This window comes from Portunus trituberculatus, chromosome 14 (genome assembly GCF_017591435.1).
Source record: "Portunus trituberculatus isolate SZX2019 chromosome 14, ASM1759143v1, whole genome shotgun sequence".
NCBI lineage: Eukaryota > Metazoa > Arthropoda > Malacostraca > Decapoda > Portunidae > Portunus > Portunus trituberculatus.
Genome location: NC_059268.1, coordinates 2,461,437 through 2,484,483, shown reverse-complemented (window position 1 = coordinate 2,484,483; position 23,047 = coordinate 2,461,437). Strand labels below are relative to the sequence as shown.

Sequence of the window (23,047 nt, the reverse complement as noted above, 5' to 3'; positions counted from 1 at the left end):
TGCTTGGAGCATCAAGGAGACTGGGATGAAAGTATTTCTTTCCTTCTCTTCGCTTTAAGAGAATCTCCTCAAGATTCTTTAGGTTACTCCCTTTGAATTACTCTATGGTAGACAGATCAGGGGGCCTCTCAAAATATTAAAGGATCAATGGTTCACTCAAAATACTCCTTCAAGCCCCAGTGTGTCTGACTACATCAGTAACCTTAAGAATAAAATCAGTGAAGTCAGATCTTTGCTAAATCAAACTTCCTCAAATCTCAAACTAAAATGCAACAGAATTCTCTTCCCAAATCTGTCATGAGAAGTTTCAAACCAGGAGACAAGGTTTTACTTTTTCTCCCACTCCAGGCAATGCTCTTCACAGTAAGTTCATGGGACCTTATGTTGTGGCTCAAAAACTAAGTCCATTAAATTATGTGGTCCACACTCCTGACCGTCGTAAGGATTCCCAACTTGTTCATATTAATCTAATGAAACCTTACCACTCCAGAGAACCAGAGGACGACTTGTCTCGCGCTGTACCTGTATGTCTGATAGGAAAGGAGTCTGGTCCTGTGCCCCCCGAGGAAGAGTCCGACATCGAATTCTCTTCTTGTCACCTAAAGGACGCCCTCAAACAGCCAAATCATGTCCAACCTTGATGAGGTGTTTTTCCTTAACACCTTCACAACAGTCTGATCTTAAAAAGTTATTGCCAGACTCCTACCCATTGCCCTTGATAGAGGACCTTATAGATAGTATAGGAGTAGCCAAATTTGTAACCCTATAGACTTGCTTAAAGGTTACTACCAGATTCTCTCGGACGAGGCCCAAATAATATCCGCCTTCATCACTCCCTTCGGACTATACCAATACCATGTGATGCCCTTTTGCGTGTCTAATGCTCCCGCCACCTTCCAGAGGCCTATATATTACATAACTCAGGACTTGAGGGCAACATCTACTTCACCGACCTGTTCCTGGTGGCACCTTCCTCACCTACGGCACGGAGGTCATCAACTTCCTGACATGGACCCCGAGAAGCGCATCGATCCCATGACACGCATCTTCCCAGAGTCACCAAGTGCACCTTCAGGAAGTTCGGCCCTTCGGGAATCATCGAGACCCACGACACCATGTGTGTGCTGGCGGTTAACATCATCAACGAGAAGATCTACATGTTCATCTGGTTCTGGCTGGTCTCTCTCACCACCGTCACCGCTGTCTGGCTCGTGTATCGCCTCCTCGTCATCGTCTCCTCCGATGTGCGCTTCAAGCTTCTGCAGGTTCTTCCTTTGCGAGGTGCTGTGTCTGGTGATGGGGTGGACAACATCATCGCCGACGCCTTATCAAGATCTCCGTCTCACCTCCTTCATGAGCCCATTACGGAGGTCTTAGGGGGGAGGAAATGTTACGGCCCGCCCGTAACATGCATTACTACCATCACCTCCTCCGCTTGTTACCTCGTTCGCCACCTCTCCGCCTCCTTCCACGTCATCGTCTCGTGAACCTGCCACGCCACCGTCTCGTGAACCTTCCACGTCACCGTTTCATGAAGCCCGGCTACTGTCCCGAAGTTGGATTCACGCGGCCCTTTCGACTCAACCGAAAGTGTTGAGCCAGCTCTTGGTTTTCTGGATTGGCAGTTGAGATGCAAGCCTCAACCAGTGAACACATCGCCTCTTGGTTCTGCCGTGGGATCAACCATCACCAGCATTTCACCACTGCGACACCGCATAAGTATCACTTCCCTCGTCCGTGTTTTCCACATTGCCTCTATATAGGATTAGGATTATTGTTAGGTATTGTTGGGTTCTTTATTGTTGTATTTATTACTGTGTTATATGTATATGTGTATGTCATTTTCCTGTGTTTCATGTTATATATCTGTGTCTCATGTTTCTTGTTATATATGTGTCAATTTCATCATGGGTTATTAAAGTAGCTTTTTAAAGTGACCCCCATTTGCATTTCCTCACTAGTTGAACCTGCAGTGTTTTTTTTTATTGTTATTGTTCACCGGCTCTCCGATGCCAATCTTACCAGTTTAACCGGTGAACGTAACAAAAGATTGACATTTTCTATTTCTGAAAGAGTGTCTGACAAATTGAAGAACAGACCTTTTTTTATAAAAGAGGGGAAAAATGGCTAAGGGCAAAAAAAACGGCTTTCTTAGAATACCAGTCCCTGTGCAGGTCTGGGAGTTTTAGTCAAAATGCTTCAAGCAGAAGTATAAAGCACATGAAAAGGAAGACTCACATTCCTTTACTGGGCCAAGCCACCTCTCCATCATGTATAGCATGAGACACGGCCATGTTACACCAAGGTTTAGAAGGTTCACCTTGAGAAAAAGAGAAGAAAATATGCCTCCATGCCAGATCACATAAACCATTGCCATAATACTCCTGAGCAAATGCTGTCATGTTGGCAATCCCGAGTGAAGACCACAACACAGGACATCATTCTACAGTCCTACAACAAAAACAAGCCAAAGTCAATCAAAATCATACAGAAATTGATGAAGAGTAGTGTTGAAAAGCCATTTCGAGCCATTAACAGAGTTAGCTAAGACAACTGATTCAGGTAAATTATTGTAAATGCTAATGCCCCGCGCTCAGATGAAACGATTGCTTCAATATCACCATTGTAACGAGCAACAAAAACCTTGAAGGAGTTATCTTTTGTATCTATTTTGTAATTTCAAACCAAGATGTGACCTAAATTAGGACAGAACCCTTCCAGATTGTTGAACACCATGATAAGATCAGCTCTGATCAACCATCCTTTCATGGAAAAATTACTCAATCTAGCAACATGTTCACTATATGACAGATCATGAAAACTAGCAAATTTATCAGTCCACCTCCTCTCAACATTTTATCAAAGCCTAATGTCACCTGTATAAGCCTAATGTCACTTATTTTTACGGTAAGTTTTGTTTTACGGTAAGGCCTATAGCGCCTGTAGGCACACTTGAAGAGTGTATGGGAAGCGCTGTTCAGCTTCCGCCCATTAGTGGCGCAGGTAATTTTATTTATAGTGGTACCCATATTAGGGCCCATATCACCGCCCAAGCTCATCTTGAGTGTAACCACCTAGAACCTGGGTATCATGGTGATATGTAGGTAACTTTAAACCACTCGACAAATGGCAAAGTGTTTTAAGGCTGTACGAGGTGGGATTCGAACCTACGCGTGGACGTCTGCCCGCTCCCACGCTCACCACCTTATCCACTAAGCCACCGCCTCCCTATTATAACTGTATAACTCCCTATTATACTGTATAACCAGTAAACCATACCACAGAGGCAAAGTTCTGGATAGAGCCGATATGTGAAATGAAAGCAGCCTTAATGAAACCAGATCAGCACAGGCTAGGTAGGTGCCCTTTGAGATACTGTAATAATGCCTCCTGCCTTGCCAGTGATTTCTCTCGTATGCAAGTGAAACTTCAGGGAAGAATCCATCCTAAAACCAAGTCCTTTATAGTCATCTACATCTTGTAAGATTTGTTTCCTATAAGATATGGTAAAGCAGCAGGAGCGTCTTGGAAATTTAAGAGAAAAGATCATTCTGGCACATTTACCAACTGAGACAGATAATCCCAAGAACTGCTTGTGTTGCAAAGAGTGTTACTGTCATTCTGCTAAATGTGGTGAGACATACAATGGTTAGACTTAAGCCATATTTGGCAAACGAAGGACCTCTTGTAAATATTTACCCAACTCAGGATTTCCTACACCAAAACACACACACACATTCACATGACCCAAAAATGACCAGCAGGCGACCAGCAGGCTACCGTGAATTTAATATAACACACACACACACACACGACAGAGCGGGAACCCACAAAGGCCAGCCATAGCAGTCGCCAACGCATCCAACCACACACGTAACTACCAGGCCTGGCCCCCAGTGACCACACACCCACATGTTCCCAGGAAAAGTAAGGAAAAATGGATAGACCGGTAAGGAATAAATTACCAAATTCAAAATATGTTGATGAGGGCCAGGGAGCAAAGCCGAAAGTGGCCAGTCAAAGCATGAGTCCAGCTTCAACAGGGGCAACATTGCAAGGTAGATTGGTGATGTTGGAGAAGAAATTTGAGGAGTTAGTGAAGGAATTAAAAGTTCAGAGGAGTGAGGAGGAGCAGGATAGAGAATTCCGCAAGGCTTTGAAGGAAAGAGTTAAGAGACTGGAGGAAAATGAAAAACGATTGGTGGATGAGAATGCGCATTTGAAGGTGGAGGTTGAAAAATACAAGAGACGGTTGGAGGAGAAAATGGAGAGAGTAGTAAAGGAGAAAGATGACTTTAAGGAAATGATTAGTGAGCAGAATGAAAGGCTTGAAAGGGAATGGGAACTGAAGAAAAGATCAGTTGAAGGAAGACAAAAAAGATAGGTCCAAGGAATTGGTTAATGTAATGAAGAATAAGGAAACATTGATAAGGGAAATAGCAGAAAAGAAGAAGTGTGTGTTAATATTTGGGATGAAAGAACAAAATATAACATATAAGCCGAAGAGAATTAAGGAAGAATTAAAACGGTAAGAGATCTGTTCAAAAATCTAAATGATGATGAAAAAAGACCTACAAGAAGAAGTGGAAGAGATCCATAGACTGGGTCCATATAAGGAGGAGTGAACAGACCGATTAAAGTAGTACTGAAGTCACAACAATCTGCGGAGGATGTCCTATATAGAACATCAAAGTTAAGAGAGATAGAATGTTGTAAAGAGGTGTTTGTGAGAAAGAATAGAAATGAGGAAGAGAGGAGAAGATATAAGGAATTGGTGGAAGAGGCGAGAAGGAAAAATGATGAGCGGTCTGAGGAGGAAAGAGAAAAGTTTTTTTGGAGAGTTATAGGAGAGAGAGTCAGAAAGTGGTATATGGAAAGAAGGAATATGGAGGAACCCCTAGAGGGAGCAGTGGGTGGACCGTAATGTATACTAATATAGATGGGATACTGTCAAGTAGATTGGAATTGCAAGACTATATGATAGTGGAGAAGCCTGATATAGTGTGTTTGACTGAGACAAAATTGCATGAAAAAACAAAGATAAATTTGGATAATAAATATAATATATGGAGAAAGGATAGAGAGTAAAGGTGGAGGAGGAGTTATGATTATGACGAAGAAATAAATAAATGTGGATAAGGTTTGGTATGGGAAGAACAACGCAGAAGTGATAAGCATAAGGATAAAAAGTGATGGAAAAGAATTAATAATCATGGTGACCTATGTACCTCCTAAAACAAATTCTTGGACATTAAGGGAATACGACAATATGATCAAGGATACTTTACAGAGTTTGGAAAGTGTATTATCTGGAAAAAGAAAGGTGATACTAGTAGGAGATTTTAATTGTAAGGAGGTGGATTGGGAAAATCTAGTAAGTGGTGTTGGAGAAGAAGCATGGGGAGAGAGATTGGAACAGAGGGTGAAGGAAAATACTAGATATAGAGGAGATGATGAACCGGCTAGACTGGATTTGGTGTTAACAAGAGAAGTGTACCTATGTGGAGATATACAATACAAGTGTCCTTTGGGAAAGAGTGATCATGTGGTTATGGAAATGCAGATAGCAACAACACAGCGAAGGAAGGACGAGATATACAGGAGTGGTAGATTGAATTATAGAAAGATGGACACAAAGTTTGAAAAATTATTTCAGAAAATTAGATTGGGAGATGTTACAAATCAGAGAAGTGCAAAAGAAATATGAGATTTTTATGAAATATTATAAAGAAGGAGTTATGAAATTTGTACCAAAGTATAAACCAAGAGAGGAAGGAAGAAAGGATTGGTTTAATGCAACTTGTGTTAAGGCTAAGGAAAAGAGAGATGTGGCTTGGAAAAGATGGAAAAATAGCAGGAATATACTAAATAAGGAGAATTATAGAGTGGCAAGAAATGAGTATGTGAGGGTAAGGAGGAGGAAGAAAGAAAATTTGAAAAGATATTGTAGACAAGAGTAAGGAACATCCAAAATTGTTTTACAGGTTCATAAATGGTAAACTTAAAAGAGAGAGTCCATTGAAAGATTAAAAGGAGAGCAAGGGATAGTAGATGACCCTAAGAATATAGCGGAATTGCTAAATAATAGGTTTCAGCAAGTATTTACTAAAGAAACAATGTTTGTAAAGCCACAGAATGTACAAGGAAATGTGCACATGGAGGACATTAAGATACCTAAAAAGGAGTTATATAAAATGTTGGAGGAACTTAAAGATGATAAAGCGATGGGACCAGATGAAGTTTCAGGAAAATTATTGAAGGAGTGTAGAGAAGAATTGATTGATCCATTATATGATATTATAAGGTGCTCATTAGAAACAGGGGAAGTACCAGTAGAGTGGAAGAGAGCTGAAGTGGTGCCCATTTATAAGGGAGGCAGTAAGGAAGAGCCTCTTAACTATAGACCTGTGTCTCTAACAAGTGTGGTCGGTAAGATTTGTGAGAGGGTGATAAAGAAATATTGGATACGGTTCCTGGAGGATCATAAGTTATTATCGGATCATCAATTTGGCTTCAGGAAAGGGAGGTCATGTGTAACAAATCTACTGAGCTTTTATTCAAGAGTGGTTGACAAAATACAGGAGAGAGAGGATGGATGGACTGTGTATATTTGGATTTAAAGAAAGCTTTTGACAAGGTACCTCACGAAAGACTGTTATGGAAAGTAGAAATTTATGGAGGACTGAAAGGAAAAGTGTTAAAGTGGATGGAAAACTACTTGAGATGGAGGGAGATGAGAACGGTGGTGGAGAGTGGAGTCCCACAAGGCCCAGTGCTTGCACCAATACTTTTCCTGGTATATATAAATGACATGCCAGAGGGAGTAAACAGTTATATTAATTTGTTTGCGGATGATGCGAAGTTGTGTAGGTGTGTGAAGAGTGAAGAAGATTGTACACACACCGTCGCCGTCGTTGAGAGAGGACGGCTCGTCTCCGGCTGCGTACAGGAAGAAAGAAAATACCTATGGTATTACAGGGCCCGGGTAACTCTAAGTTTTGTGTCCGTAAATGTCCTACTGTCTCTTAGTGTTGAAAGTGAGTGATATGGAGAGTGATCCCTGAGAGGGAAGTGTGGACGGTGATCGCTCTGGCCGTAATCAGCTGACAACAAAAATGGCATCCAGGCAAACTAGAGACTTCGAAGGTTTTATTACTACGCCAAAAGGACTGCAGAAACTTGACATGGATGCAAGAATCCAGGAGAGTAAGTTCCTAAGCATTTTGACAATAGAAGAAAAACTGGATAGAGTTCTAGCCGAGAATGATTCATTTAAAAAAAAGATCTACTTGTTAACGCTAGAGAATAAAGAGCTGTTGGGGTCTGCATCGTGTTCCTTGGTATGTGCACAAATATATGAGTGTCAGGGGTCATTTCTCTAATTTTCGCAGTATCATATTCACTCAGCCATGTTTCAGTCAAAGCAAGAATATCCAGATTCTCATCATTAATTAAAGTTCTGATTTCTATTGTCTTGTTTCCAACTGACTGGACAACCGACATTTAATAAACCACATTTCAACAGAGCTCACAGCATTAGTAGCCATGATCTGTAATATTTCTGATCTAACAATCTCACTTTCCAACACAACACAACAACTATTATTCGCCGAGTGGTCAGTATTCTGTTTCTTAAACCTCACACAGTTTATGCATTTCTTCTCTGTAGATATGCAATCCTTGGACTTGTGGTTGCCTGCACATTTAAAGCAAACGGGATGCTCACCATTTTTCTTGGCATTGCAGTTTGCCTCAGTATGACCATACCTTTGACAATGGTAACAGATAAGTGCATGATACCTGTCGCGAACCTGGTAAACATATATATATATATATATATATATATATATATATATATATATATATATATATATATATATATATATATATATATTAAATAGATTAAATGAATAAATAAATGAATTTGTAAAGATGACACACCCAAGACAGACAGACAGACAGACAGACAGACAATTTTATCAACATTGCCCATAAGTAAACTAAATAAATCAAATATATATATATATATATATATATATATATATATATATATATATATATATATATATATATATATATATATATATATATATATATATATATATATATAACTACAATAAATAACAGATAAATAAATAAATAGATAAATAAATAAATAAATTTGTAAAGGTGACATCCAAAAACAGTTCCAAAACCGTAATAATAGTCCAAAATAGTTAGAGTAATAAAAAAAAATAGTAGGATAGTCAAAATAGCCAGATAGTCAGGGAATTGATAAATTAATAGTCAAGTGAGAGTCCATCTGTCTGTGTGTTTCAATTACAATAACAAATAATAATAATAATAATAAATAATAATAATAATAATAATAATAATAATAATAATAATAATAATAATAATAATATTATTATTATTATTATTATTATTATTATTATTATTATTATTATTATTATTATTATTAGGTTAGAGCGTTCGTATCTCTAAGTATTACTGTACATAAATAACATAAATAAATGAATTTGTAAAGGTGACACACACAAGACAGACAGACAGACAGACATAATTTTATCTACATTGCCCATAAGTAAATAAAATAAAATAAAATAAATAAAAAATGTTAATAGAGATAAAAATATAAATAAGTATAAATTAAATAAATAACAAATGAATAAATATAATAATCAAATGAAATGAATAAATAAAGTATTTTGTAAAGATGACACACCCAAGACAGACAGACAGACAGACAGACTATTTTATCTACATTGCTCATAAGTAAAACAAATCAATAAATAAAAAATAAAAATAAGAATTTATAAATAAATAAATAATTATATATATATATATATATATATATATATATATATATATATATATATATATATATATATATATATATATATATATATATATATATATATATTTATATATCACTACCACGGAGCGGCTCGCCGTACAAATGACTCTGTGTTTTCATTAAGTGGAGGTTTACCTGCATTCTGATATCAATATCGTGTTCATGAGAGTTTTTCCTATATGATGCAATAATATATTTCAGCATTCAATGAACATCCTTCGAAAATAACGAGCAAAACAAAACTGGATATTAACATTTTTATGAAATCGTCGCAGTTCAACTCGTCATAATACCATTATCTTTTTTCTTTTGTAAATTTTCTACAATACATCTTGATTGTACAGTCACTGCTGAGTCTTACGGTGTTAACCAAATCTGGCTATCCCTTATATGAAGTGAGTTATAGCATGTAAAATAAAAACATTTCTCACTGGACATACGAGACAGCCTCTCCGTGGGTGCTATAGTCTGACCGAGCTTAATTTACGGCTATAGGGGGGCGAGGGGAACTCTACAGTGCTGCCACGTTTCCAAAAAAATGCGATGTGAAATAGAAGTTATTGGTGTACAAGGCATCGCAAATACCATCGATTCAGATGTGTAGAATTTCGACTTGTGTATATAGATGGCTGAATCAACAGTAACCATCATATGCATAAAAATATAGTACTATATAGTACCTATTCAACTGTAGTAACTTATAATGGTACTTAGCGCATGTTTAGGGTGTGTAATAATATCAGCGTTACAGATATAAGATAATGAGCATGGAAAAAAGAAATAATCTATTATCCAAAGTAAAAAAAAATAGTAGAAGTCTTGTGAGTGGCGGCAATACTGATGAACCCAGCCTGGCCAGGCCGATTAGCCTCACCTTGTAGTATCAGATGTTGCTATAATTATAAGATAAAATGCTTACATTTACTGGCTTTTACAGTAATTTCAAGGGGTGAGTATAATCGCATTCAAATTCGTAAGCTAAGCTAATGTGCAAAATATGCATTACCTAAGTAAAAAAAAAAAAGAAGAAGCATTTTTCACTTGTGAGCGGCAACTCTTCCACACCCAGCTGGTGGCCTTGACATATTTTGGTGGCAACGTGACTGACCTCGTGCCAATACCTAAGTATATATATATATATATATATATATATATATATATATATAACTATATCCATATATATATATCATATATATATATATATATATATATATATATATATATATATATATATATATGCCATACATTATATATATATATATATATATATATATATATATATATATATATATATATATATATATATATATATATATATATATATATATATATATATATATATATATATATATATATATATATATATATATATATATATATATATATATATATATATATATATATATATATATATATATATATATATATATATATATATATATATATATATATATATATATATATATATATATATATATATATATATACAATTATAAATGACTCTGCTTACCTTTGATTCTTTAGAGAGAGAGAGAGAGAGAGAGAGAGAGAGAGAGAGAGAGAGAGAGAGAGAGAGAGAGAGAATTAACAGAACAGTAGTGAAAACGTGGCAGCACTGTACAGAGACGCTCGCCCCCCCATGGCCGTAAATTAAGGCTGGTCAGACTATAGCGAGAGATGGGTGCAGACACTCAGCACCCAGCTTTTAAACCCGCCTCGGCGCCAGGAATATAGGTTAAGTGAACAAGGTATAGTGTCACTCTTTGCGTGTCTGTGTCCATTGAGGTTTATGGCGCAGAGGAGACCAGGAATCATATATTCACCGGGTATTTCACGGCAAGCTGGTCACTTACTGAATAGTACTGTGACACGAATGAACGCAACAAAATGTACTTGATCGCCCAACGTGGGTTTCGAACCCACGACCCCGAGATTAAGAGTCTCGTGCTCTACCGACTGAGCTAGCCGGACTTATGTAACTCAGGAAAAGAGACAGAAAAAAAAAGAGAGGAGGGATAGGCCTTTTTCTTCTGCATCACTCATTCTCATAAAGAAATAAAACGCAAAGGACCGTAACTATTAACCTCTTTAGTGTCATAACGCGTTTCTATATCTACTCTGCTCAGTATTCGCTGATTTTATAAAGCTTCACATACTTATGTGGGGATTAAAATAGTGAAGACAGTGAACATTAAACTTTAAACTTTCATAGACCCTTCCTATTGTAAATAAAATCGTCTACTCATACGCAAAATTGAAGGTAAAAATGCGTTCCAGTACTCTCTCTCTCTCTCTCTCTGTTACACAAGCCCAGCTAGCTCGGTAGAGCACACACAAGCCAGAGGACCGGGGTTCGATTCCCCGGCCGGGTGGAGATATTTGGGTGTGTCTCCTTTCACGTGTAGCCCCTGTTCACCTAGCAGTGAGTAGGTACCGGATGTAAATAGAGAAGTTGTGATCTTGTTTTCCCGGTGTGTGGTGTGTGCCTGGTCTCAGGGCTATCCGAAGATCGGAAATAATGAGCTCTGAGCTCGTTCCGTAGGGTAACGTCTGGCTGTCTCGTCAGAGACTGCAGCAGATTAAACAGTGAATTACACACACACACACACACACACACACACACACGGCGAGCCCCACGACACTTCAATTCTGTGTGTCCATCTTCCCACTTCATTGCTTTTAAAAGGGACGTTTCAGAACATATGTCACTAACTTTTAAATTTAAATAATTCTTATTTCGTTAAGGGAACTGGCAATCCAGTCTGCCTTTTTTTTTTTTTTTTTTTTGTTAATTTTGTTGCCCTTGGCCAGTTGCTCCTCCTGCATAAAATAAACACACCACCACCACCACCACCATAACAACAACAAGCACCACACCTCTAAATACTCACATTTCCAGGGTAGAACACGGAGATCCAGGCCTTAAGTGAACAGATGCGGGCAGTCAGCGTGGTGCAAGGTGTGGCTTACCTGCGCCGCCCATAGCCACCGCCACGTCCGGCTCACTCTGCCTGTCATCACCTGCGCACAAAACGGGTACTCACTGATGAAGGACATTTGTTATAAGGCCCATTTACAGTGTGTGTGCACAAACACATCCCCAAACCACACTCAAAATACGTAAAATGTACCTAAAAGATCTAGCACACACTGAAAACACATGAAACATTACTGAACACACTTAAATATGTCCCAAAACCAACAGTATGCTTTTATAAAGAACGTTAGGATTAAAAGGGACACTTGCTTAAATATTACACCTTGGCTCTTTCTACTATTCTACCCTTATTTATAATTTCTTCTTCGTTCTCCTCCGACTTTGTTTCTCCCTCTTCCTTCTATTGCTTCCATCTACACGCCTCATCCTAGAAACGCATCAAAAACACTAGATATTAGGTAAAATATTAAGGAAATGGAGGGTGACTTTTAAGTATTGTGGCTTGGCTGCTGCTCCTCTCCCTCCTCCCTTTCTCCTTCCTTCCTCCTTATCCTCTTTTATTTATCCTTTCTTCTTCATTTTGCTACCAATATCTACGTAGACACCTGAACCTAGAAACACACGAAAACGCATAAATTACTAGATTTTAGGCAAAATGTTGACGAACTGCGGTTTTTTTTTTAAAGAGGCGCCACAATATTAATAATAAAAAAATAAAATATCAATAAGGTAATAATAATAATAATAATAATAATAATAATAATAATAATAATAATAATAATAATAATAATTACAAAATATCAATAAAGTAATAATAGAAAAATAATAATAATAATAATAATAATAATAATAATAATAATAATAATAATAATAAGTAAGAGTAATAGTAATAATAATTATAACAAGATTAAGAATAAGAACAAGAATAATAATAAAAAGAGAAACAGAAAGAACAAGGATATTACTGAAACAGTAATGATAACAGTAATAAGTAATAACGATAAAAACTATAAATAAAAAATGCATTAGGAGTATTAATCAATATTTATAATTGTAATAATGGGTAACTATTATAAAACTACCAAGAAACAAGTACGAAAAGATAAAGGAGAAAAAAAACGAGAGAGAGAGAGAGAGAGAGAGAGAGAGAGAGAGAGAGAGAGAGAGAGAGAGAGAGAGAGAGAGAGAGAGAGATTTGTAGGAAAATTAAGGAAACAAAAACGGAGGAAAAAAACGAGGAGGGAAAAAAGTAAGAGGAGGAGGAAAAAGGAGGAGAATAAATAGGAAGACAGAGGAAAAATGAAGAAAATGAGGAAAAAGAGGAGGAGGAGGAGGAGGAGGAGGAGGAGGAGGAGGAGGAGGAGGAGGATAAATGGGAGGACAAAGAAGAAAAAATGGAGGACAATGAGGAAAAAAAGGAAGAGGAGAGAGATGGGAGGAAAAGGAGGAAAATGGCAAGAGGAAAAAAAAGGAAGAAGGAAAAAGGAGGAGGAAAAGGGAAGGAGGAGGAAAATGTCGGACTAGGAGGAAGAAGGACAAAGAAGTAAAACAAAAAACTAAGACAAGGAGAAAAAATAGGAAAACGAAGGGAAAAAGGAGGAGGAAGAGGAAAAAAATGGGAAAAGGAAGAAAGAGGAAAAGAAGGAAAATGGGAGGAGGAGAAAAAAGGAGGAGGAAAAAAGGAAGAGGAAAGGGAGAAAAAGAGGAGGAAAATGGACAAGTAGGAAAAAAATGAGGAAGAAAAACTGGAGGAGGAGGAAAATGGGAGGAAGAGGAGAAAAAAAAGGAAGGAGAGGAAGAAAATGAGATGAAGAAAAGGGAGGAAAAATGGAAGGTAAAAAAAGGAAAAACTGGAGGAGGAGGAGGAGGAGGAGGAGGAGGAAAAAAAAATGTAAAAAGAAGTAAATTGAAGAAAAAGAGAATAAAGAAAAAAAATAATAACCTAACAAAAGCAAAATAACAATAAGAAGAAAATATAAAGAAAGATGAAAAATAAAAAAAAAAAAAAAAAAAAGAAAAAAAAGACGAAAATGGAAAAAAAAAAAAAAAAAAAAGTTAAGGAGAGGAAGAGGCGGAGGAGGAGGAAATATACAAAGGAATGCAAAGGAAGACAAACAGCAACAGACCCATAGGTCCTTACTAGGCTGTCTGTGGAGACTATCTACTAACTACCAGTGGTATAGACAGGACAGCAAAGCAGAAAGCTCCTCCCCACCCACCCCTCCCTCCAGCCGAGGCTGGAAAGTTTGTTTGGGATCCACGTTTTGGCTTTCTCAATGGCTCATGAGTGCAGGAGGCCTCTCTACACCCGTTCATGTTTTTTTCTCTCACGCACGGCTGGGACTACCCCAAGCCTCAGCAGTGCGGGAGAAATCTCAACTCCGTTGCTGAAATGCAAAGTTGTTTGGGAGCAGTCAATGGCTCATGAGTGCGGGAGGCCTCTCTACTCCCGTTCAGAAATCTCAACTGGGATCCACGTTTTGGCTATCTTAATGGCTCATGAGTGCGATAGGCCTCTCAACTCCCGTTCATGTTTTTTCTCTCACGCACGGCTGGTACTACCCCAAGCCTCAGCAGTGCGGGAGAAATCTCAACTCCGTTGCTGAAATTCAAAGTTTTTTTATGAACCATGTTTTGGCTTTCTCAATGGCTCATGAGTGCGGGAGGCCTCTCTACTCCCGTTAAAGTTTTTTTCTCACACGCACTGCTGGGTTTACTCCAAGCCTCAGCAGTGCAGGAGAAATCTCAACTCTGTTGCTGAAATTCAAAGTTTTTCTGGGATCCACGTTTTGGCTATTCTTAATGGCTCATGATTGCGGGAGGCCTCTCAACTCCCTCGTTTTTCCTCTCACAAATGAGGTTGTTGTTGGGGTAGCGTACCTGCCTTTTTGTACGATCTAAAATGAAAATACACAAGGAGCATTCCCATGAGTTTTGCCTCGGGCAAAAAAAACTCCGTTTGGTTTTGGTAGCAGTGATTAGAACGTGATGGCAACATCCGTTCTCGTTACCCAATTGACTGTCTACCAATTTGAAAGGTGTAATCCGTAAGGAAATGCCACGTAACAAACGTTAAGCTTGTCAGTGGCGTCGAGACGTTTTCGTGTGGGTAAGTCTGTTACAAAATGGTTACGGATCCAGTTTTGTTAGGGAAGTCAACACACCCATTCTAGGCTAAACACGGACAGCAAGTTTGGACTTAGTCGTCCTTTTTCGCTGATCACCTGTAGCACTCAACAAGAGGCTAGTGGTTGTCATTGTGTGCAGCGGAGCCACGCAACACAACGAACAACTGGAGCCAAACGGCGCGCACTTCTTGATGACTCGACGAGTCATCGAGAACAGGCACGACTGTGTTTGGACTTTAAACGGCCACCAGCAAAACCGTCCGTGTTTGCAAGCCTGACCTCGAGAGTAAGACTCAGAGGAGGAGGATTAGTCCTACCTGCCTGCCTGCCTGTCTTGGTCTCGGGGCACTTGTGTACGGCTTAAGTCACCTCGGACAACGAGGGACCCAGGAGCGTTTGTGGACTTGACTCCAGCTGTACAGCTCACAACGCAGGGTGTGGTTGGCTGGAAGGAATAGTTTCGCCATCGGGGTGCGTGACGATACCTCCAGCCTTAATGGGGAGAAGTTTTAGCGGATTGCAGTGAGGATGCTGCTCTGCCGCCCACAACACCCTGACCGGTACGTAAGTCTTCTGCGAACGTTTCGGTACGGCACATCAGCATGTGGGTGTTCTGTAGTAGGGAGGGAAAACGCCCGAGACTGTTTGTCGTAACGCTCCTGAGTTCCCTTTGCAAGGGTCCATATTTTTGGCCTCTGCACAAGTGCGGGGGATAAAATCTCTCAATCCACTCAATTGTGACCATCCCAATGCAGGCCGTACACGATATCGTTGGTCATCCAGCCAGGATTCTGCCTTAGAGGCTTTCAGGCATAATCCCACGGACGTAGCCTCGCTCCACTGGCCGATCAGCCAAGAGCAGAACCATATGTCCAGACCTGCTGTTCCTCTCATACTGAGCAGGATTGCTGTATCAACGACATTCCATTCAACAGTAGGGTAAAACTAACCTGTATCACTGACGGTCCGCGACGGTCTAAACCCAGCTCATGTTCCCTTTTTATGGGTGAACAATGCAACGCTTGGTGAATTCTGCTTCACAATGATAGGAAGAGCCGACATCGAAGGATCAAAAAGCGATATCGCTATGAACGCTTGGCCGCCACAAGCCAGTTATCCCTGTGGTAACTTTTCTGACACCTCTTGCTTAAAACTCCTAAAGTCAAAAGGATCGATAGGCTCTGCTTTCGCAGTCCATATTCATACTGAAAATCAGGATCAAGCCAGCATTTGCCCTTTTGCTCTACGCGAGGTTTCTGTCCACGCTGAGCTGGCCTTAGGACACCTGCGTTATCGTTTGACAGATGAACAGCCCCAGTCAAACTCCCCACCTGATAATTTCCTCGGAGCAGATCGCGGCGGGCGCGAACGCCCGGTCGGGCTCACGGCGTTAAACCACGGCCTTCCCTTCCGTCACTTTAGACTAGAAACAGGAGACAGTCCCGGTTGGGGAAGCTCCGATTCCGTCTCACCGAGTAAGTAAAGAAACGATCAGAGTAGTGGTATTTCATTGTCGGCCGCACGAGCCACAAGTGACCCTGATGTGACGGCCTCCCACTTATGCTACACCTCTGATGTCTCTCTACAAAATCAGACTAGAGTCAAGCTCAACAGGGTCTTCTTTCCTCGCTGTTAAACGCAGGCCCGTTCCCCTGCCTGTGGGTTCGCTAGATAGTAAATAGAGACGGTGGGAATCTCGTTAATCCATTCATGCGCGTCACAAATTAGATGATGAGGCATTTGGCTACTCCCGGTCCTCCCAACTACCCCTACGCCCCACATGGCTCTGCTACCCAGGCAGAAGAAATTAATCCTCTACCGGGCCACGGCTCCATGCGGGGCGCAGACCTCCTGACCCAACCAGACCACGACTTACATACCGTAAGTCATTAGTGGGAGAGTACCCAAAAACCCATCATCTGGGGTCAGGACTTCTGACCCCACATACGTACTTGTACGTATCGACAACAATAACCACCACCGAACCCAACAAGGGAGGAGGCCCACGGGGAATATGGGATTCCCTCTTTGCGTGTAGAATTAATTGTCACGGGGGCTTCTCTAAGCCCCGCATGGGCGCGGCCCATATCACACCAGCCGGGCTCCATCCGCCCGTCTCACCCGAGCCCCGGAAGTCTTTTTAGAACACTGGGCAATTCTTACCCCCTCCTCCATCCCGTGGACTATGAGCAGCTTCAGGGCCCCAGGCTCCGCCAGGTATTGTAGAAGGGGACCGAAAGCACCCCTCTCCAGCTCATCGTAAACGACGAGAAGATCGGGGTACTCCCAGTGAGATCTTCCACGAATGCCAACGCCACTTTGCGCATGTGTGCATCATATAGGTCGCCCGCCGCTGCGTCAGCCACGACCTGGACGTCAATCACATGCAACTGATTTCCCTTCCAACAGACTATGTCAGGGTACCGCACGCTAGCCTCCGTTGGGAGAGCAGGCTCACGGCAGGTGTGACACCCAGCCCCTGGAGGGTGGTAATGTATCTCTCCAAGATCCCATTATGTCTAGCAAGACGCTGACCTGCCATGGCCGGACACTGCTGGAGAATGTGTCCCAGGCTTTCGGGCCTGTTGCCATAGCAGAGGTCGCATCCTACGGCGGTCACTTGGCGGCCTCGTGCGCTGCGGACCTTCGTCGGCAGGAGGTTTCCCCTAAGCTTCACTGCCTGCACGTAGGTCCCTCCACGCATGAGCCGGGATCCATCACCTACCCACGAGGCGGAGATGGGGGTACACGAGGCACCTTCCAATCCTTTACCATCATGGGAATTGACCAATCGGTTTTGCCAAAGCATCCTCTCCTCCTTCCTCCGAGAAGTCAGGGAAGACTCGGGGTTGGAGGGGCAATGCTCCCTAGCTATGCTCCAGACTGCCTCGTCTCCAGACTTCGACAGCCTTGATAGTAGGTCTGCCCTCAGCCGGGGGACACGCGTCGTGAAGGAGGCCACGCCAAGACCACCATCTTCAATCTCTGCATGGAAACATCCAATGGGCTATCCTTTGGGAGATGGAGGGCGGCCCTGACGAACCTCCTCACTTCACGGTCCATCCTACTAAAGGTTGAGACCCCCACCTCGGAGCACATCAATGGGTACAGCAGCCGAGGGAGAAAAACTTGGCGCAGCATCCACATCTTTTGCTGGGGCTTAGCTGGGCATCTTTGCAGGTAGCCCAGCCCTCTGACCAAACGAGCCAACAGGATAGAGGGACCCTCCGCCCAGTGAGTTCTCAACCTGTACCCCCAGATAGCGGTAAAACTTCCCAGGGGCCAAGGCCCGAATCGGCTGGCCAGCAATGCGGACTGGACCCATTTCTTCCCCTTTCCGTCCCCGGCTATCCCAAGGGATGTGCATTTGCTGGGACCTACCTCCAGGCCTAGCTGCAATGCCTTAGCCGTCACGGCATCAACACTGGCCTTCAGCCCAACTGGGCTAGTCGCTAGCGATACCACATCGTCGGCGAAGGCAAGGTATCGGAACATAGTCCCGCCAAGCTCAACGGCGACCTCCTCGGGGACCGCAGACAAGGCCCAGTCCAGGGTCAAGTTAAATAGCATGGGGGATAGTGGATCCCCGTGCATGACACCTCTAGTGAATTGCACTTTCGTGCCGTCTAAATCTACTAGTAGTAGTAGTAACAGTAGTAGTAGTAGTAGTAGTAGTAGTAGTAGTAGTAGTAGTAGTAGTAGTAGTAGTAGTAGTAGTAGTAGTAGTAGTAGTAGTAGTAGTAGTAGTAGTAGTAGTAGTAGTAGTAGTAGTAGTAGTAGTAGTAGTAGTAGTAGTAGTAGTAGTAGTAGTAGTAGTAGTAGTAGTAGTAGTAGTAGTAGTAGTAGTAGTAGTAGTAGTAGTAGTAGTAGTAGTAGTAGTAGTAGTAGTAGTAGTAGTAGTAGTAGTAGTAGTAGTAGTAGTAGTAGTAGTAGTAGTAGTAGGGAGGGAGGGAGGAGGGAGGGAGGAGGGAGGAGGGAGGGAGAGAGAGAGAGAGAGAGAGAGAGAGAGAGAGAGAGAGAGAGAGAGAGAGAGAGAGAGAGAGAGAGAGAGAGAGAGAGAGAGAGAGAGAGAGAGAGAGATTCAAACAAATCTGAACACGAAAACAATAAAAATCACAACAACAACAACAACAAGCACCACACCTCTAGACACTCACATTTCCAGGGTGGAACACGGAGATAAAGCCAGCCTGACCTTTGTGAACACCTGCGGGCAGTCAGCATGGTGCAAGGTGTGGCTAACCTGCGCAGTGAACTCACCGCCCATAGCCTCCGCCACGTCCACCTGCACATAAAACAGGTGGTCACTGATGAAGGACATTTTGTTATCGGGGCCCATTGACACTGAGGCGGCTCGTTCAGGGCCTCAAAACGTATTAAAAACACCTTGTATAAACCTAAATCATTCTTAACCTTCCTGTGTCAACTCCTTAACATTTCCTTCAATCCTCAGTGTTTCCTGCTGCATCCTGCCTGAAATGCATCAGTGTGAGGGAGTAGTAGTAGTAGTAGTAGTAGTAGTAGTAGTAGTAGTAGTAGTAGTAGTAGTAGTAGTAGTAGTAGTATCAGCAGTAGGTGTTATCATTATTATGTGTGTGTGTGTGTGTGTGTGTGTGTGTGGCTGCTCAATGTAAGATTACACCCTCTCTCTCTCTCTCTCTCTCTCTCTCTCTCTCTCTCTCCTGACTGTTTATCAAGGCCACAGAGATGACTAGCTAGTGTGTTCCTGCTGTTAATACTGCAGAAATGTTGTTAATCTGTCACTAGAACCTTAAAAACACCTTTATAAAACATTACAACTTCAACTGTACTCTATTGACGAAGGTTCGACACACAACCCGTCACTTCGATGGAGCTTGGCGGTGTCTTACAGTGTGGCTTCACTGGACGTCACTAAGCCTCTCTCTCTCTAATCGGTAAAGGTTATGAAGGGCAGAATCAACGACTCACAAATGTTTTTAGGGAGACGAATAAACTACAGCAAACATGAACATAGTGATTTGACAGCACAGAGAACAGGTTTTGTATGGAATTAGGTGATGTGTGGGCGTGTGTGTGTTGGTCAAGAACATCGCAGTGCACAGCTTATTCCCTTCAGTAGCATGAAGGCTCGCACTATGTCTGTGTTTATTTATTTATTTTCCTTGTTTTATCTGTATTGTGACTGACTTGTTTTTTTTTTTTTTTTTGTTGAAATGTGTTTTCGTGATTAACCTGAGAGAGAGAGAGAGAGAGAGAGAGAGAGAGAGAGAGAGAGAGAGAGAGAGAGAGAGAGAGAGAGAGAATAAAAAGAAAAGGAAACAAACTATCTTATCAAAGCTCACCATTCTCCCTCTCCACACACACACATTCACAGCTACGGGCGGCATCATCAGCTCCAGAGCCACTGCCGCCCACACCTGTCCCGCCCATGCTCACGCCCAGGCTTTCCCAGTCAGCCCCTACACCGCCGCAGCTGCCCTCGCTATTATAATGAAGTGACTCAAGACACACAGATCCACGTGTTCCGGAGAAAACTGACGTCTGGCAGCAGAGAGAGAGAGAGAGAGAGAGAGAGAGAGAGAGAGAGAGAGAGAGAGAGACCATGTAGCATGAAGGCTCGGACTATGTCTGTGTTTATTTATTTATTTTCCTTGTTTTATCTGTATTGTGACTGACTTGTTTTTTTTTTTTTTTTTTTGTTGAAATGTGTTTTCGTGATTAACCTGAGAGAGAGAGAGAGAGAGAGAGAGAGAGAGAGAGAGAGAGAGAGAGAGAGAGAGAGAGAATAAAAAGAAAAGGAAACAAACTATCTTATCAAAGCTCACCATTCTCTCTCTCCACACACACACATACACACATTCACAGCTACGGGCGGCATCATCAGCTCCAGAGCCACTGCCGCCCACACCTGTCCCGCCCATGCTCACGCCCAGGCTTTCCCAGTCAGCCCCTACACCGCCGCAGCTGCCCTCGCTATTATAATGAAGTGACTCAAGACACACAGATCCACGTGTTCCGGAGAAAACTGACGTCTGGCAGCAGAGAGAGAGAGAGAGAGAGAGAGAGAGAGAGAGAGAGAGAGAGAGAGAGAGAGAGAGAGAGAGAGAGAGTTTTGTAGTAGTGTCAGCTGACATGTTACAAAGACTACTCGTATCTTCATCTTTTTCTTGTCATTCATGCACTATATACAACAGAGTTCAATATAATATCTTCCAGCAATACACCTCTCCGTCTTCTCTTGTGTTTCTTGTTAATACATACTTGTTACTTGGGGTGTTTGTTCAAGGCTCTGCTCCACTGCGAGGCAGCGCTCAGCATAGCCTCCCTCAAAAGCAACTAGCATCTATAATTGTCTTTGATTTCCATCCCGTTAAAATCATAAACTTCCTTGAACATATATGTCTTCAATTTCTTTTTGAAGATATCGATCCTGGCACAACCTTTAATATCACTTGGCAGTTTATTGTAAATCCTTGGTGTGCATCTTGCAAATACTCGACATCCCATGTCAAGGTTATTTCTTGGCTCATGTAGTCTGTATGGGTCTGCATCGTGTTCCTTGGTATGTGCACAAATATATGAGTGTCAGGGGTCATTTCTCTAATTTTCGCAGTATCATATTCACTCAGCCATGTTTCAGTCAAAGCAAGAATATCCAGATTCTCATCATTAATTAAAGTTCTGATTTCTATTGTCTTGTTTCCAACTGACTGGACAACCGACATTTAATAAACCACATTTCAACAGAGCTCACAGCATTAGTAGCCATGATCTGTAATATTTCTGATCTAACAATCTCACTTTCCAACACAACACAACAACTATTATTCGCCGAGTGGTCAGTATTCTGTTTCTTAAACCTCACACAGTTTATGCATTTCTTCTCTGTAGATATGCAATCCTTGGACTTGTGGTTGCCTGCACATTTAAAGCAAACGGGATGCTCACCATTTTTCTTGGCATTGCAGTTTGCCTCAGTATGACCATACCTTTGACAATGGTAACAGATAAGTGCATGATACCTGTCGCGAACCTGGTAAACTCCCCACTCAAGCTTAATTCTGTCCTGATGCTGATGCAACAACTGTCTTATCATTGGATCACATTTCATGATGTAATGAACTGTGGCCCCTGCTGCTGGTTTGCAAAAAATATTCTCAATCTTTGACTTGATATCAGGAACTGCTTGAAGGTAGTCATTTCTTGCAATAATTGTATCAATGATACCCTCCTTAGTCTCTTCCTTATGGACATTATACAGCATTGTCTTGGGTTTAATTTTCTGAACAGATTTAGTTGTCAACTTTTCAACATTCTCCAGTTTCTGGGCTGCCTCATTTCTCAGACTCTCATCGGCAAAATTCATCACTATTTTTTTGCCATCATTAGCAAACTTTGTACCATTAATTTGCATTCCATCCAAAGCATGAGAAACTTCATTCTTTAGATTTGCTTCAGAATCCTGAGTTACCCTACAACAAGCAGGTTCTTTTCATCCTCCTCTTCCTCTTCACATCCTGCCAAGGTGTGGAATGTTCCGAGTCAGCAAAATTCAGCGACTCAGCAACTTCCGCCAAGCCTTCTGTTGCCTCATCGACCTTAATAAATAAATGAATTTGTAAAGATGACACACCCAAGACAGACAGACAGACAGACAGACAGACAATTTTATCAACATTGCCCATAAGTAAACTAAATAAATCAAATATATATATATATATATATATATATATATATATATATATATATATATATATATATATATATATATATATATATATATATATATATATATATAACTACAATAAATAACAGATAAATAAATAAATAGATAAATAAATAAATAAATTTGTAAAGGTGACATCCAAAAACAGTTCCAAAACCGTAATAATAGTCCAAAATAGTTAGAGTAATAAAAAAAAATAGTAGGATAGTCAAAATAGCCAGATAGTCAGGGAATTGATAAATTAATAGTCAAGTGAGAGTCCATCTGTCTGTGTGTTTCAATTACAATAACAAATAATAATAATAATAATAATAATAATAATAATAATAATAATAATAATAATAATAATAATAATAATAATAATATATAATTATTATTATTATATATTATTATTATTATTATTATTATTATTATTA

At 40.9% G+C, this 23,047-nt stretch overlaps 1 long non-coding RNA gene and 1 other non-coding gene across 2 annotated transcripts; both read right to left on the bottom strand.

Moving 5' to 3' along the window:
• Positions 1–2,194: 2,194 nt before the first annotated feature.
• Positions 2,195–19,239, bottom strand: LOC123503694. Its single transcript, XR_006674581.1, has 3 exons — positions 19,081–19,239; positions 11,749–11,878; positions 2,195–2,451 (listed from the first exon to the last, which is right to left on the bottom strand). It is a non-coding gene; the product is annotated as an uncharacterized LOC123503694 (long non-coding RNA).
• Trnak-cuu lies at positions 10,756–10,828 on the bottom strand. The gene has a single exon. It is a non-coding gene; the product is annotated as a tRNA-Lys (tRNA).
• Positions 19,240–23,047: the final 3,808 nt, after the last annotated feature.